Source organism: Rousettus aegyptiacus, unplaced genomic scaffold (assembly GCF_014176215.1).
Source record: "Rousettus aegyptiacus isolate mRouAeg1 unplaced genomic scaffold, mRouAeg1.p scaffold_m13_p_3, whole genome shotgun sequence".
Classification (NCBI taxonomy): domain Eukaryota; kingdom Metazoa; phylum Chordata; class Mammalia; order Chiroptera; family Pteropodidae; genus Rousettus; species Rousettus aegyptiacus.
This window is the reverse complement of record NW_023416306.1, coordinates 147102571-147119612: the sequence shown is the minus strand read 5'-3', so window position 1 is coordinate 147119612 and position 17042 is coordinate 147102571. Positions and strand designations below refer to the sequence as shown.

The following is a 17042-nucleotide window of genomic DNA, read 5'->3' as shown; positions in this document are numbered from 1 at the left end:
CCTCCTGGACAAATGAGCTAAGAAATAAGCATATTGAAGTGATGGTCTTATGACACATTATAATACTATATTGTGTTCTTTTTAATATGTTCAGATCTATTTTATAAATTACTTTATATTTTCAATATTACGTATAAGGAATTTATTAATTCTTCATATATTCAACTTTCACTAATTTAAAAGTTTAATATTCTGTTAAAATCTTTAGGAAGGCTTTCTCAATATAAATAGTGGTGACAGGAATTTTCCTACTAAATTCTACTGGAAGAAAAACAAGTGGCCATCTAGTTTACTAGTAAAAACAGGTCCATACTATTACATGAAAACTATCTATTTAGGGCTACTTATTTATCATTTAAAAATATAAAATAACATTTTGGCTTTCTTATGAATAATAGAGAATAGGCGAATTGAGGAAAATCTGGCAATCGCTCAGATTTAGGTAAATGGGTCCAGAATATACCATGGTGGCATAAAATTATTTTGACCTGAAGGCATTTGAGTACTTGAAATAACTTCTCTGCCTAAAAGGAAAGCCTCCAAAAAAAGGCTCAAAAGAACTCAATTGTCATAAATTCCTTCCTGGGGAACAACTCTAATCTTCTCAGAGGAAAAAGAGGCAGTACACTGAAACAGACATTGTCACAAAATGATCCTATCTATACCATCTATTCTCCTAAGGGTCAGTTTGTCTTTCCAGAAAGTTATCTGTTATCCCATATATCATCTTCCTCCTCCCCTTCTAAAAAGTCTTTGTTTCCCCTAACTGATCTTCTCCTTTTCCTCTATTGAGATAGTATATAAACCCATAAATTCTAATACCTGTTTGAGTTACATTTTTTGTGTGTGAACTCAGGTATATACATATATACATATATAATTAAAGCTGTTTTTTCTCTAACTAATCTGTCTTTGTCAGTTTAATTCACAGGTCTCCAAGTAGTAAATTAAGAGGGGAGAGGGAAAGTTTTCCTATCTGACATGGTAAATTACAGCTATAGATTTAAACCTACTTCTGATTTCTTCTCATGTTTTGTTACATATTGAAAGTTTTAAACATGTAAAATATTTGTTTCTTTTAAAAGGAGTTATTCTCTCTTATAAATTACTGCCCAAGAAAACGTTGATGACTAGCTCTGAATGTGGCTCAATTCTTGTGAACTACAGGCAGGAGGTATTAAACTAAAAGAATTTAAAAAAAAAAGAATTTTCAGATATATACCTACATTATACCTACCGCATGACCTCCCAAAATATTTCCAAAACTAGAAATTGAACACCATTACAGGCTTATCTCTCTTTTCTCTCTTTAACCCCACTAATCCTTATTGTTGTTAAGGCAAAAAATAAAAGTAAAAAGGTAAGAAGGGTGAACTTAGTCTGTTGGCATACTGTTTTCTAAAGAAAACTAAAGAGCTGTGAGATGCCTCTAAACTAAAAAGAACAAGATAGCTTAAGCCTTTTAAGAACTATTTTGTAAGCAACTTAAGTGCCATATAATGTTATTGAGTACTTTTATAAATGAATCATCTAAAGTTGAGTGCATGTTTTCAAAATCAGTTGTAAATCTTTAATCAAAGCCTCAATGAATGCAGTACCAAATCTTCAGCTTTTGAAATTTTTAGCAAATTGCAATCACTGAAAACAAAGATTGTAAATAGGAAAATGTTGAAATTCATCCTTTCAAAAGCAAAGCAGGAACCAAATAACTTAAAGAATAAAAGCTCATACAGGATATAAGATTTAATTTTGAAATTGTATAGTTGTACTTTATAATATCTTGACTTGTGAGGAAAGCCTTTTTGACATAGCTCCCAATTTCAAATGAAATTAATATATTTATACTTTGCACAGAATTGAATAAAACCAAAAAAGCCTACGATTTTGCAATACCTTCCTATGGTTAAACATTCCAAATAATCAATCGACATAAGTTAACTCTAAAGAGTTTAATCAACTAAAAATATTTGTCAAAGGAAGAAATTTTGAGTAAGACAAAAAGACACCATCTGTGAACATACGCAGGCTAAAATATTTAAACATTTCAGTACTTTTCAAAGATTATAGGCAATTTATTTTAAAAATTTATAGGAGACTATTTTAAACTTAAACTTTTTAATAAAACATCAGTGACATAATATTACAGATTGATATGGCTAAAAAACTGCTTAAGACATGAATATGTACAAAAATTATTCTGCTTTAGTCAAGTTTTATTATAATAAGATAATATATATAATTTTTAGTTGTCATTTTAAAGTACATGCTTATTTATTATTTTTAGACATGATTTTATTTTTAAAAATAGTTTTTCGGTAGACTGGTTTTATAGGTTCACCAATATAAATCCAATTTCTTAGTCAATGATATTTCAAAACATACATAATTTTTTTTTAATGTCCCTTTTCTTTCTCAAACATGAAGGTGTTAGAAATGATAAATTATATGTTTAGCCTACCGATAAATTGCCTGACACTTTATCCCAGCTCCTAACCAACTGGACAGAGATAGAGTTCAAAATTACACTTCTGGAGATTATGGTAAACAGAACAAAACTGGCTTAAGACTGAAAAAAGTGTTGTATTCCAAGAATCAACACTATGAACTTTTAAGATGAACTGTAGGGAAAAACTAGAATTCTGAGAAAGGATTCAATTATGATCTTATTAACACTAAAAAATACCTAAGTCACAAACTACTTTCAAAAATTCCTCCTGCAGTCCCATACTGCACATGTGAAAAATACAACATGAGTACAAGCATTTTTATTACATCAATATTTGAGAAGTAAAGATGATCAACAAAGGACTGATTAACTCAATTATGGCACATCCATAGAACAAAATGCAATCCAGCTATTTAAAAAAGATAGATCTGTTTACGCTGATAACAAAAGATCTTTAAAATGTAATGTTAAATAAAAAGAACATCAGAAGTGTATACATTTATAAGTATTTTTACTCCAATGCACATTGTGTAAGTATACATATATCATAATTATAAATATATATGTATATTCATGTATCTATACATTTGCATGTGTGTGTAAATGCATGTGCATGTGTGATGGCAGGCAGAGCCTTTGTGGGCATGTGCATGTGTGGATGATACCTTTTGGTAGCTTCATAAGCATATATTACGTACTACCAAAAAACTGAAATACAAATATTTAAGACAAAAATAAAGATCTTTAAATGGACATCTGTTTTATTCTAGGATAAGTAATTAAATGCAAGAATAATAGCAGAATTATAAATTTAGAAAAAGAAGCAAAAAACTTCAAGATAGCAAAATCCAGGAGAGTTGTCCAAGAGCAATAATTTATTAAGTATAAAAATATATATACTTAAGATTATAATTGAAAAATGAAATCAAAACAGTAAGGTCCAATATGCCTACATGTATTACTGTCAGAATATCCCCCCCAAATGTAAATTACAAATATACTTCTTTCACTGATTTTTTTTTAATGCCTACAGCACCTGACATTCCTAGGTGATTTCCTATCCAAGTACTAACCAGGCCTGACCCTGCTTAGCTTCCAAGATCAGACTAGATCAGGCACGTTCAAAGTGGCATGGCCACAGACATTCTTCCACTGATATTTAATTGTAAAATTATTTTATTTCTCACCCTATCTGGAAGTCTAATATTTGTGGCAAAAACTCAAAATAGTTGAATTTACGATAGCTTAGTGCCTTTCTCTTTGAAAGCTTAGTTACATTAAACCACTTCATTCTCTCACTTCCTCCCCTAAAAACAAATAGGGTATTTTGCAGTTTTCCATTTTATTGATAGTAAGAATTTTTCTGAATTCTTTTCAGAAGTAAATGGTCCATGAGTAGTTACGGATTCCGTGTATCTGTGGGAGAAGGTGAGTTCAGGACTCTCTTATCCCAACTTCTTTGACCGAAATCCAAAAACTCTAAGGGACCTTTATCAAGACCCAGACCTCAGAGTGCTGAATCCCAATGCAATTGTCCAAGATGGTGACATGGGAGCTTGCTGAACTCACTATCTTTCATGGACATACTGAATCTACAGCTACATATGAAGCAACTCCCTCTGTAAGAAATCCAGAAAGTAGCTGAATGAATCCTACACATTGAGTAAACAAGGAATAACCACACCACAGACATCAAAATGGGTTTCGGGACACCCTCAACTAACAGAAGCTACTAGAAACAAACGCAGTAGCTTGGACAATCACAAGAGTTTGAGAGAAAACCAAGAGTTTGCTCTGGCCTTATTGAAAAAGTTCATCTCCTACACAAGACCACTCTAGCAAACCGGGAGAGGTAGCTATTTTATCTATTGCATTGAAACCAAAACAGAGAGTCAAGAAAAATGGAGACACAAAAGAATATTATTCAAAAACAGGAAGGGGTGGCTCCGCAGTGTAGTGGTAGCACATCTGCTTTACATATAGAAAGTCCTGGCTTCACACCTGGGGGGCAGCCACAGCCCATACCCCGGATGAGCCAGGCTCCCCAAGCGCACCAGGGGTGCCAGGCCCCAAGTGCACACCACGAGCATGTGGGAGATGCCCCACCTTCAGAGATCCAGTTCTTAAAGGGAAATGGCAACATCTGTAGGTCAGGGGTGGAAGTGGGGGGGGGGGGGGGGTAGAGAGGTGGAAGAGGAAATTAAAGGGGGAGGAGGAAGAATAACAAAATAACATAAAACAGAGATAAATTATTTACCTAATAAAGAGTTCAAAAGAATGGTTATAAAGATACTCACTGAGGCCAGGAGAACACTGTGTGAACAAAGTGAGAATTTCGACAGAGATAGAAAACAAAAAGAATGAAAAAGATTAAAGACAGCTTAAGTTACTTATGGGAAACCATTAAATGTACTATATATGCATAACAGGGTCTCAGAAAGAGAAGAAAGAAAGGGGAAGAAAGCTTAATCAATTAAATGATGGCTGAAAACCTCCCCAGTCTTAGTAAGGGAAAAAACATACAGACTAGGAAGCCCAAATAGTTTCAAATAAAATGATTCCAAAGAGACCTACACCAAGACACATTATAATTAAACTGTCAAAATTTAAAGACAAGGATAGACTCTTAAAAACAGCAAAAGAAAAAAAGTTGTTGTATACAGGGAACCCGAAAATATTATCAGTAGACTTTTAAGCAGAAACTTTGCAGGTCATTAGGGAGTGACACAATATACTCAAAATGCTGAAAAAAATAACCACCAACCAACGATACTCTACCGAGCAAAATTTAAGATTCAGAATTGAAGGAGAAATGAAGAGTTTTCTAGACGAGCAAAAGCTGAAGAAGGTTCATCACCACTAGACTGTCCTTACAAAAAATGTTAAAGGGACTTCAAGTTCAGAACCACTGTGGAAAACAGTATGGCAGTTCCTCAAAATCTTAAAAATAGAATTACTATAGGATCCGGCATTTTCACTTTTAAGTACATATCCAAAGTAATTAAAAGCAGGATCTCAAAAAGATATTTTTAAACCAATGATCATAACAGCATCATTCACAATAGCTAAAATGTATAGGTAACCCAAGTGTCCATTGACAGATGAACTGAAAAACAAAATGTAGTATATGTATACAATGAAATATTCAGCCCTAAAAAGAAAGTTTTGGCATATGCTACAACATGGATGAACTTTGAAGACATTATTTTAAATGAAATAAGCCAGTCATGAAAGAATATTATATGATTTTACTTATATGAGGTTTCTGAAGTAGTCAAATTCATCGATACAAAGTAGAATGCTGGTTGCCAGGTGCAATTCCTGGGAATTGGAGAGGAGCACAGAACGGGAGCTAGTGTTTAATGGGTACAGAGCTTCATTTGGAGAAGATGAAAACATTCTAGAGATGATGGTGGAGATAAACTGCACAACAATATGAATGTACTTAATACCACTTAAGTATACACTAAAAAACTGTATATTTGATGTTACATATATTTTACCACGATTTAAAAAATTAGCAGAAAAAGAGGGATCAACCACTTCAAAAAATATTTTGGTACTTCCTCAAATTAGTAAACATGAAGTTACCATAGGACCATGCAATTCCACTCCTCGCTATACATCAAAGAGAAAATAAAACATACAAAAACTTTACAAGAATATTCATAGCAGCATTAGTCATAACAGCAAAAGGTGGGAAAACCCAAATGCCTGTTAACTGATAAATGGATAACCAAAATATGGTCTGTCCATACAATGGAATACTATTTTGCAATAAAAAATAATAAAGTAATATATGCTACAGCATGGATGAACTGTGAAAATACTATGCTCAATGAAAGAACCTAGTCACAAAAGAAGATATTTTGAATGATTTTATTTATGCACAATATCCAAATAGGCAAATATATAGAGAAACTGAGTGATTTAACGGTTGCCTAGGAGAGGGAAGATGGGAGAAAAAGGAGAGTTGCTGTTAAAGGTTCAAGGTTTCTTTCTGGGGAGATGAAAATATTCTTAAATTAACAGTAGTGATGATTATGCAATTCTGCAAATATACTAAAAACCACTGAAGTATACAAATGGGTAAATTGTAATGGTATGTGACTTACATCTCAATAAAAAATAAAAATTATTAATTTTTAAAAAGATCCCTCTGAAAGGAGGGTAACATCTGCTCAGTCTCCCTATGCACCCCTGCCTCCCCAAAAGAAGTTAAATTCACAAAGAATTAGAAGAAGTATACCAAGCATAATTTGAGCAAGTTTCACTATTCTCGGTGACGGCCAGATCAAATCTAAAACACTGTATTTAGCTCTTGGCATTGTACTTTAAGGGAAGCACTAACAAACTACAGTTTATTCAGGGCGGCTTTCTCAAATCCAATTATCTTGATTAAGTCATTGGTCTGAATAAGCCAATGAAATAACTAAATGAAAAAGTTATAAATAAATAAATAATGCATATGGCAAATGATCTATTGTTACCCTTTTTAGAATGTAATATACTTTACCAGGATAGACAAGCTTTGGATTACATCTTTTAAGCAGTATCTGATACTTTCACAAGTCACCATCCTTTATAAAGGTATACTGGAAGCAAAAAGAGTAACCTGAATTCCATTTTATTACACTTTCACAAAAATAATGACAAAGACCATGCCTACTATATTCACAATTATTTTCTAGGTTTTACCATAATAAATGACATACAGTAGGTATTCAAATATACATAGTCTTTTCCTCCTCCAAATTCATAGCTTAATGATTAAGGGGGAAAAAATGTTTTAAACTAAGTATTTTAAAGTATCCTAATTGGTTTTCAACTATTTATGCTAAAAAATAATGTCAAGACAATATTATGTTGCTTCCAACCTAAGTGAAGTATAAGAATTTATATTCAATGCCAGGTAATTAAGTGAATTCTGACCAGCATACAAATGTCACGTCACCTTACACCCTGAAATTCACATGTTTTTCTAGCCTATGTTCTTATTTATAAAACAGGGAGAAATAAACTAGAACTTCGCAGAGAAAAAAAGAAAAATATCATCTTCTTATACTTTTAAAATTACTGCTTTTTAAGAAACAAGTTAATTAAGGACTGAATCACTCAAAATATTTTTTCCTCTACCAAAATTATGCTATGAACGATTTTCTTAAAGTGAACTACTCAGAAAATACACTCAACTTTAAAAATGCTTTGAGGGATCTTCCTTGATTTCATTAAGAAAGAATAGACTCCTTTCTTGGCTATATCTGTTCTCAGTATTCTGAGTAGCAAGTGCCTATAAATCAGAACCATAGGGATCAGTGAGGTCATTCATCATTTCCTTTTGCTCCTGGAGTTAGGTCTCTCATTACCTCTTGCACACTTACAAAGATGCTGAGGCTGCAGAAGGAACCAGTGTTGATCAAAGTTTAAATATAGCCATTACATCTCCGGAGAGTAAATTTCTGTATTGAACACCAATAAAAGCCAAATGTTAGAATCAGAACAATGTAAACAGTGGGGAAAAAGCAGGTTTTGCCAATATATATTCACTATACATTGAGTCTATTACCCCCTTACTCTCTCCATTGCCCATTCATTTAGTCACCAAATCACACATTTGTACCATTATTCATCTATTTAAGGAAAATTCCTGGTGGGCCTACTATGTATTAAAACACTGTAGTGGGTGGTAGTGATATAACATTAGAAAAGAACACAATCTCTGTCCTTAAGAAGGCTATATTCCATTGAGAAATACAGACAGCATACATGATAACAATGATAACACAGGTCAAGGCTATGACAGGTACTTAGATAACACATAGGAGTAGCACATGCAAGATTACAGAGGACTCCAGGAGAAAAAATCCCAAGCCCGACCAGCCTTCTTTCCTAAATAGATTACCCTAGATTTAAAAATTAGGCTTCTTTCTAAACTTAACTTGTATTTAATTTATCTCAGAGGGCAAAAATATTAGGGGAGTTTTTATTTACTACACTTTCTAGGCAAGAGTATAAAGAAGCAGCAGAAAGAGCTGGCTTCCTTGAAACTGCTGCCCAATAGTCTAGTATTACAGAAATTTTCCCAGCAGAATAGAGATATTTTAATTTTCTATAATCTCTCAAAAATAGTATTTTATAATTTTTAAATTCTCAAAACATCTAGAAAAGAAATAAATGGTGTTCTCTAGCTTTTGTCATTTTCTTCCTAATTTGGGCTGAGTTACAAGCAGAGTGTGTCTTAGGAAGTGTATTAAGTTAGCATACTTAGCAAACTTCTTTACCTGCCTATTTGATTATCTTCCCAACCCACAACCAACATATGATAGCTGAGTCATAAATAGGACTCAATATTCATTCCATTGAGGCTTTTATTTTTATGGGTGTTAAATCTCACTTTCAGTCCCACTTTTAGTCTCTGTAGTTCCACTCCTCAGATACCAACATAAAACAAAACCAAAGGAAATAAAAACTATATTCTATCTTCTCTTAATAAAAGTGAAGAAAATATATACATATATATTTTTATGGTGTGAAAACAATTAAATGATCAAAAGTCATACACCTATAGGCCATACAGAAAAAACATTTTCAAACATTTTAATGTCAGTGCCTAGGTGGCCAGTACTAAGGTATAGTCATTATATTTTTAATAAACTTAGTAACACAAATTAAAACCTGCGAGTGAAGTCATTATGCTGTACACCTTAAACTTATACAGTGTTGTACGTCAATGATATGATAAAACTGGAAAAATTTAAAGAATTTTAAAAACCAACAAATGTAATAAAATCAAGAAAGTCAAAACCGAGGCTGGAAATGGAAAGAAAACAATGCCTGGTTGTCAGGTGGCCATAACTATGTAGTCTTGTGACTCTACATAAATCACAATTCAGTTAAAACTTTAGCTTTTACATTTCTAAATTGATAAGATTAAATTAATTGACTATGACTCCCATTGTAGAAAATTTCAAAAGTATTGTGACTAACAGACCCTAAGGTGATCCCCAATAATTCCCACATCCTGGTGTTCACCATTGTATAATCCCCTCCCCTTGAGTGTGAGTGGAACCTGTGACTTGCTTCTAACTGAAAAGTGACAGTATGTTACAAAGATGATAGACTTGTGAATAGAAACTAACCAAGACTTAGCAAAAAAAAAAAAAAAAAAACAGTGTATTCAGCCATTCAACCATAAGGATATGAATTCTGCCAACGACCTGAATTAGTTTGGAGCAATTCTTCTCCAGTCAAGCCTCCAGATAAAAATGAAACTCAGCCAACATTTAGATTGCAATCCTGGATGACTCTGAGCAGAGGATACAATCAAACTGCACTCAAAATCCTCACTCATGGAAACCGTAAGATAATAAATGTTTGTTGCTTTAAGACAGTAAGTTTGTGGTGATCTGTTGCACAACATTATAAAACTAATATAAGCAAAAATTAAAATCATCCATTTGTTCACTCTAATCATCAATGTCAGATGTGTCGTGTTTTAGATTAATGAAATACATGAATATCAAAATTTTATTTTAATCATTAGTTTCAACCTCCTAGATCTTCATTCACCTTCTGCTAAACTGAGTTTATAAACAGCATAACATACTCAGGGAGTTCCTGTTTTTCTCTTAATGAATATCTCTGTCTCTCTCCTCCCCTTCCCCACCCCCCACCCTCCTGGTCCCTCCTTCCCTTCCTCCCTCTGCTCTTCCTTGCTTCCTTCCCCCTTTTCCCTCCCTCTGTCAGTCTCTCTCTCCCTCTTTCCATTCCTTTTCCTTTTTTTAACGAAAGCTTCATTTCAAGGATCACCTCTTTTTGAAACACTTCATCAGTGTTCCCATTAAACTTTTATATGCCTCTATAATAATATTCTTCAGTTATTATAATGGAATGGTAAATGAGAATCTTTGATTCCTTTCCCTCTTTTGATTTACAGTGGTGAAGTTTCTCTTTTTCAGAAAAAGTATGAAAAACAGAAATAATCTGTTTTTATTCCACCTGCTGTCTAGCCAGTTGAGATTAAAGTAATAAATTCATCTGAGTCATTTTACATTTATGAATGTGTATTACATAAATAGTCAATTTCAGCAAAAAAGGGAACAATTATTATCAACTAATTGGACGATGTAGTCCTTTAAAGTTATTATAGATATTCCTACTAATGCCTATCTAATTCAGATACTATGCCCAGGCACAAAATGTTATATGGCAAAGTAATAACACTTCTGAAGTGTATTAGTTCTTTCTCAAATTAACAACCGAGAATCGGTACAGTAGACATCTCTTAGCTTTAAAACTCTTTCTTCTGGGACTACTCTCTCCCTAATTTAATTAGGGTATCCCACTCTTTTGGCCACAGTGATTGGCTGAGATGTGGGCACATGACCAGATTAACAAAATCAGAACTCTTCCAAGGGATTTTACATTTTAGAGCTGGAAATGAAGAGAGACCATGGAGCTAGAGGAAGAAAATTAGAGTAAGTTAGCAGCCATTTTCCTAGTTTCACGGAAGAGCCTAAAGATGATGGTACAGGGTGAGAGAAACAAACCCAGTTGCATGAACTCCCTAATTCTATTCTTTGAGGTTGCTACACCTGACCTGGTTTCTGAAGTTCTTTCTTGATTCCATGAGAAGTAATCCTTAATAACATAAGTCAATCAAGTTTCATTTTGATTTTTAAGCTAATTTGAATTAGGTTTCTGTACCCTGAAAATGAAAGAATCAACTAATTAAAAATGATACATTACTTCTTCATTAAAAAATTCTAATAATAGATTGGTCACTTATACACCTCAAGTGGACAACTCAGATACTATACATCTTAAATCATATATTCCCTGATTATAAGAACTATGCCTATTAAAACTAATTGTTGAAGAAATTAAGATGAGCATTACTACTGCTTTTCATTAGATAAATTCTACATCAAATAAACCCTCAAAAGAATTATACATACATTCTCAGGAATGTATGAAATAATGGAAATGAGGAAAATCTTTTAAAAGGAAAGTAAAATTTAAAGTCTTTGGATATGTAGTTCTGACACAGAACACAGTACCTTTAATAAAATAGCACCAGCCTAGATTAAGCTGTATTGTTCCAATATACACTTTATGTACCAATTTATATAAACTAAAAATACACCTGATTAAAAATGACAAAAACTTAGAGATATATAAACAAGACAGGTTTGTTAGCTACTTTACATTTCACAGAACTATTGGCAACAGAACAAAATGAATGACCAGTAATGTTTAAAATGCTGCCATTAGAAAAACGCATTTCCACATCAAAAATTATTTACAGAGAAACAAAAAACAATATAAAAAAAAACTCTTCAATTTTGTTCAATAAATGTTAAAGGTCTCAAAGATACTCTAAATAGAAATGGAATAAACAGACCATTAAAAACAGTATGGCAGTTCTTCAAAAAATTATCTATCTAAAAATGCAATATGAGAATGTACAGCTCTGTGGAAAATAACCACTTCAAAAACTACTGTTTATCCTCTGCTGACTGGCATTTTTAAAAAATTCAATTCACCATAGCAACCTGTCTTAACACCAGCAGATAAGTATAGGCTATATTTAGATATGATTGCTTTCCAGAAGGCAACCCTGCCTTCTTTCATATTTAATGGCATGATCCAAAGAACCAAAATATCATTCAATCAGATTGTAGTGTGAATGACAAGTATACTCAAAAGGATAAGGCTGTATTTCAGAACCATGAAAAGAGGGTAAAATTTGTAAATAAGTGCATAAAGGTAAATAAAAATATGATGTCTAAGAAATTTACAATCAGATAAAAATATTTTGTCCAAATTTATCTTTGTTCTATAAATGAAATGCCATTATCAAGCACTAGTAATCTATAATATCAAAATACATTTCAAATAGCAAGTTGTTTTTTAATTAGTATGCTGCATTTTCAATCTGGCATCTTCTAATTAAAAAAGAATTTTTTTTTACCCCAAATCCTTTACAGATGAGGTGTAACAAGAGAAGTAACAAAAAGCGAGTAATACAATGTAAAATAAGGAAGATGGATGAATTAAAATGCTATTGTTATGAAATTACTATGGATCTATTTGTATTTTATAATCTTCATAATTACAGTGAAAAGAATTTCTATTTTACTAAATAACATAGTTTTACACAGTTTACACAGTCACAATATACCAAAGTACAATAATAATCAAACACAGACAATACCTCTTATTTTTGTTTACTTTGTAGATGAGTTGCATCAAAACGATTACTAAAGACAAGATGTGAAGAAGTGAAATTCAATTAAAAATGCCAAGAACATATCACCTCATACTCACTGGGGTGGTTATTATAAAAAAAAAAAAAAGAAAGAAAGAAAAGAAAATAATGAGTGTTGGTGAGGAAGTGAAAAAATTGGCACTTTTGTGTACTGTTGATTGAAATATAAAATGGCACAGTCACTGGGGAAAACAGTATGGCAGTTCTTCAAAAAATTAAAAACAGAATTACTACATAATAAAGTAATTCCACTTCTGAGTATATAAACAAAAGAATTGAAAGCAGGGTCTCAAAGAGACATTTGAACACATATTCATAGTGTTATTATTCACAATAGCCAAAAGGTAGAAGCAATCTAGTGTCTATTGATTGATGAATGGATAAACAAAATATGGTGTGTGTATATGTATGTATATAAAATGGAATATTATCCAGCCTTAAAAAGGGAGAGAATTCTGACACATGCTACAACACAGACGAATTTCCTTGAGACTTTCATGCTAAGTGTAGTAAGCCAGTCACAAAAAGACAAATACAGTACCACTCCAATTATATGAGATTCCTAGAGTAGTCAAAATCATAGCAACAGAGTAGTGGTTACCAGAGGCTGAGGAGAGGAGAAAATGGGGAGTTACTGTTTAATGGGTATAGAGTTGCAGTACTGCAAGATGAAAACATTCTAAGGATTGGTTGCATAACAGTGTGTATATACTTAATATTACTGAATTGCACATTTAAAATTAGTCAAGATGGTAAATTTTATGTTATGCTTATTTTACAACTTAAAAAAATACCAAGAACATTAATAAGAAGAAATATTTCCTCATCCACAATATAATTTAACAAGAATTTAGAATTAAGAGTTCTTATATTGAATCATTGTTTTTTATAAAGGTTTTAACTTGGTAATATCTTTTTCAATATCTTGACATCACTGAACCAACTGAAAATACACTTCAAGTACTAGAGAGAAAAACAACAAACACTGACATACTTATCACGTTGTACAAAATTCTCAAAAAATATAAACTTTTCCTAGTTGACTATAAGGAAAATTACTAATATCCTGCATTATAAATTATATTTTTAGTATTCTGAGATGGCCAATTCTTCCATGAATTAAACAATTCTTCCTCTAACTGATTTACATAACGCACATCCAGAATGGTTCTAAATTTTTAAGAGCTTTTGCAAATTAAATAAAACGAGACACCTACCTATACCTCTCCCCTCCACACACAACAGCATCAACACAGTGAATTGTATGAACAAGCATTCAATTTCTGTTAGTCTTTTTGTCATGTTATTTTTCCTCTTTTGATTCTTAAACAGCTTTTAATAATTTCTATAATTATTAAAATAATTATTTATGTTAAGCAGTTTATAATCAATAAGAAGTCTAAAGCAGAAATATGGTAAGATGTTTTATCTTTCATCTTCAGCAGAGTCAATGGAGATCTGAAAGTATTTGTGAGAATAACTCTATAAGAATACAACTAAATACAACAAAATAAAATGTTATACATAGTACTTCTTTTGCATGAAAGTCATCATCACTCCAGAAGAAATAGCATAAGTGATTTTTAAAACTTAAATAGCATGTATACTTCCACTTAAAGAGAATAAAAATTAATTATATAATGCTAAAAATAACTTCTTAAAAATATGAAAATTATGTATCACATTAGATAAGTTTCTAATATGGTGATAATATAAAGTTAATTTGACAACACTTTTCAATATGCCATTGAGAGACCATCACTAAAGTATGAGGTCTTAAAACACAACTCGAATGGAGAAATTAGACATATGACAGAGGGAATCAATCTGAAAATATTTATAATCATAAATAGAAGATAAGCTATTTCAAAATTTAACATGCATGAAAAATACTAATTCAAACAAACTCCTAGGCACATTCATCATCAAAGAGTGAATGTCAAGTTCCTATACTTGGTCTTACACTTAACACCTACAGAACTGTGATAGAAACAACTATTCCCAGAGCACCCTTAAAAAAGAGAGAGCTTCTTATGTTCCTCTTCACCTCGGCCTTGCCATAACTCATATTCTGCTCTCATTATTACAAAAGATCAAAAGTTAATAGCAAGACAAGAAAGTCTTGCTTAAGGATCCTTTTCTTCCATGGCACCCTCCATCATCATGCTCACACAATATAGCTCAGCCCATTCATTTCAGCCAAACAATTAGTTTTACTACAATGAAAGCAAAATCTTGGGGTGCATATTATATACAACTTAAATAAATTACTGAGGGTCTATCATATTATTCCAGTAGATTGACACAGATTTAGAGTATTAATTAGTCACTTTTGGTTTGGCTTTTACATTCTGCTGCTCTGAAGCAGTAAATTTCTCAAACTTCACTCATACTCATACACACACACATGCGCGCGCGCACGAGCATGCACTCTCCCTCTCTCCCCCTCTCTCGTTTCATTTCTGTATTTTGCCCAAAGAAATTCAGTACCTGCTCATTTATCTAAAGACATGTTACATGTTGCTCTAAGTGTCAATATTGACTATATAGTTTTGGTTCTCCTTAGTCTTTTTTTTCCCTTTTCTCTTTATTCTGTCTTCCTTTCTTTCTATGAGCATTAGTGATTGAAATACTCTTTTTTTTTTTACACATCAACTCTTTGGAGCATCAGCAGCTCACGTAGGTGAATCATAATACAAATCTGTCAGGCATATTAGCACATAAAGCATTCATTCAACATTCTAATAATATTTTATTTAGGACATTTATTAAAATAGCATGGATGCAATTTTTAGCAACTCTTACATTAGTCTGGAGTACTCACCAAATGCCAGTGATTTTTTTAAAGAGGGGATTTTTATAAAAACATTACTTCCTATTTCCTACTTAGTGTCGACACATAAACAATTCAATTGCATATAAAACCATATAATGCACACAAATCAGTGAACAAATAATAAAAACTTATGTCAAAAGTCTAGGACAGAAAACAGGTGACTGGCTTTAAAAAAATTATTACCTATGTAGTATGTACTACATAAATATAGCTATAGAATGGTAATTCAAAAGATTTCCCATCATAACAACTGAGAAAGCACATTGTTTTGTCTACACTGGGCACTTCTTTCTCTAAAGAATTTTACAAAGTAAGAAATATATCTCTAAAATATGAATTAGAGTCATTAATAATACATTTTCACAATTCTTAATAAAGAAAAAGTTCTTTCCGAATCCAACTAGCAAGAGCAAAAACAAATTCTCATTAAATTCTTACATTCTAGACTAATGCCAAGAGAATGATGATAAATTAAGATAGTACCTGGCTACTTTAAAGTAGAAGACATAAAAGATTGCAATAAACAAATAAATAATCCTACTGTACCAAAACTATACCTTATAAATAATACAATAATGGAATTAATTTATTTTGTTCAAATGTGTGAAATCTTAAAAAAAAAATAGTTTCCTCCCATATTCATAAGAAAACCAGACCTCTTCATGCAAATAAATGTTATTTAATATTCGTTTACTACGAATATTTATATTCACATAGATTAATTATATTCTTGATTAGATATTTACAGGACTGAAAGGACAACTGTCAATCTTCACTAGAGTAAAAATCATGAAGAAAGAATACTGACAAGACCTTTATGTAAGGAAAAGAGAGATTAAGTAAAGAAAAAAAGTGAGAGTTGGTTCTGCAAACTCATTTCTGACCTCATTATATTATAAACTTCAATGTTCAATCATTTTCAACATTCTGCATCTTGTGACTATTTTTTAAATGAATGGAACATCATTAAAGAGTCAATAAATTTCAAGTTTGACACATTTTTGCTTTTTATTCCTCACAATATTCCTAATGAATTACTTATAAAAGTTATGGGAATGTAGATTACATGTGATGTGGAAGACTGATTTCCTGTTAAAATATATTTTACTGAATGCATTGAACATCATTAAAGAAAGCACCTGCCAGTACTCAATTTTCTTTTCTCTGCTGCCCAGGGTTAACTAGTCTTGATTTTTTTTTTTTTAAATAACAGGTGACCTTCCTGGGAGGCTATGTTCATATAAAAGATAGTATGCATAATTTCTAGTAAACATACAACTGCAAAAATTTATTAGTTCATGAAATAGAAAGTAATATAGTAAAGTAAATGCTTATAATGAATGGGATTGACTCATGAGCAAGAACTGTAACCCATAAAACGCTTCAAAAATTTTGTACTACATATAGCTTTCTAATGTAAAATATTAGAAATATACTCAACATATTCAAATACATTGTTATTATAAATAATTATTTTATATTTGTAATTA

At 31.9% G+C, this 17042-nt stretch overlaps 1 protein-coding gene and 1 pseudogene across 24 annotated transcripts in view; both read right to left on the bottom strand.

Moving 5' to 3' along the window:
• Nucleotides 1-17042, bottom strand: part of GPHN (gephyrin) — a 399765-nt gene that overhangs the window by 317164 nt on the left and 65559 nt on the right. The window lies entirely within an intron of this gene.
• On the bottom strand, nucleotides 3471-3589 carry LOC118600917 (annotated as a pseudogene).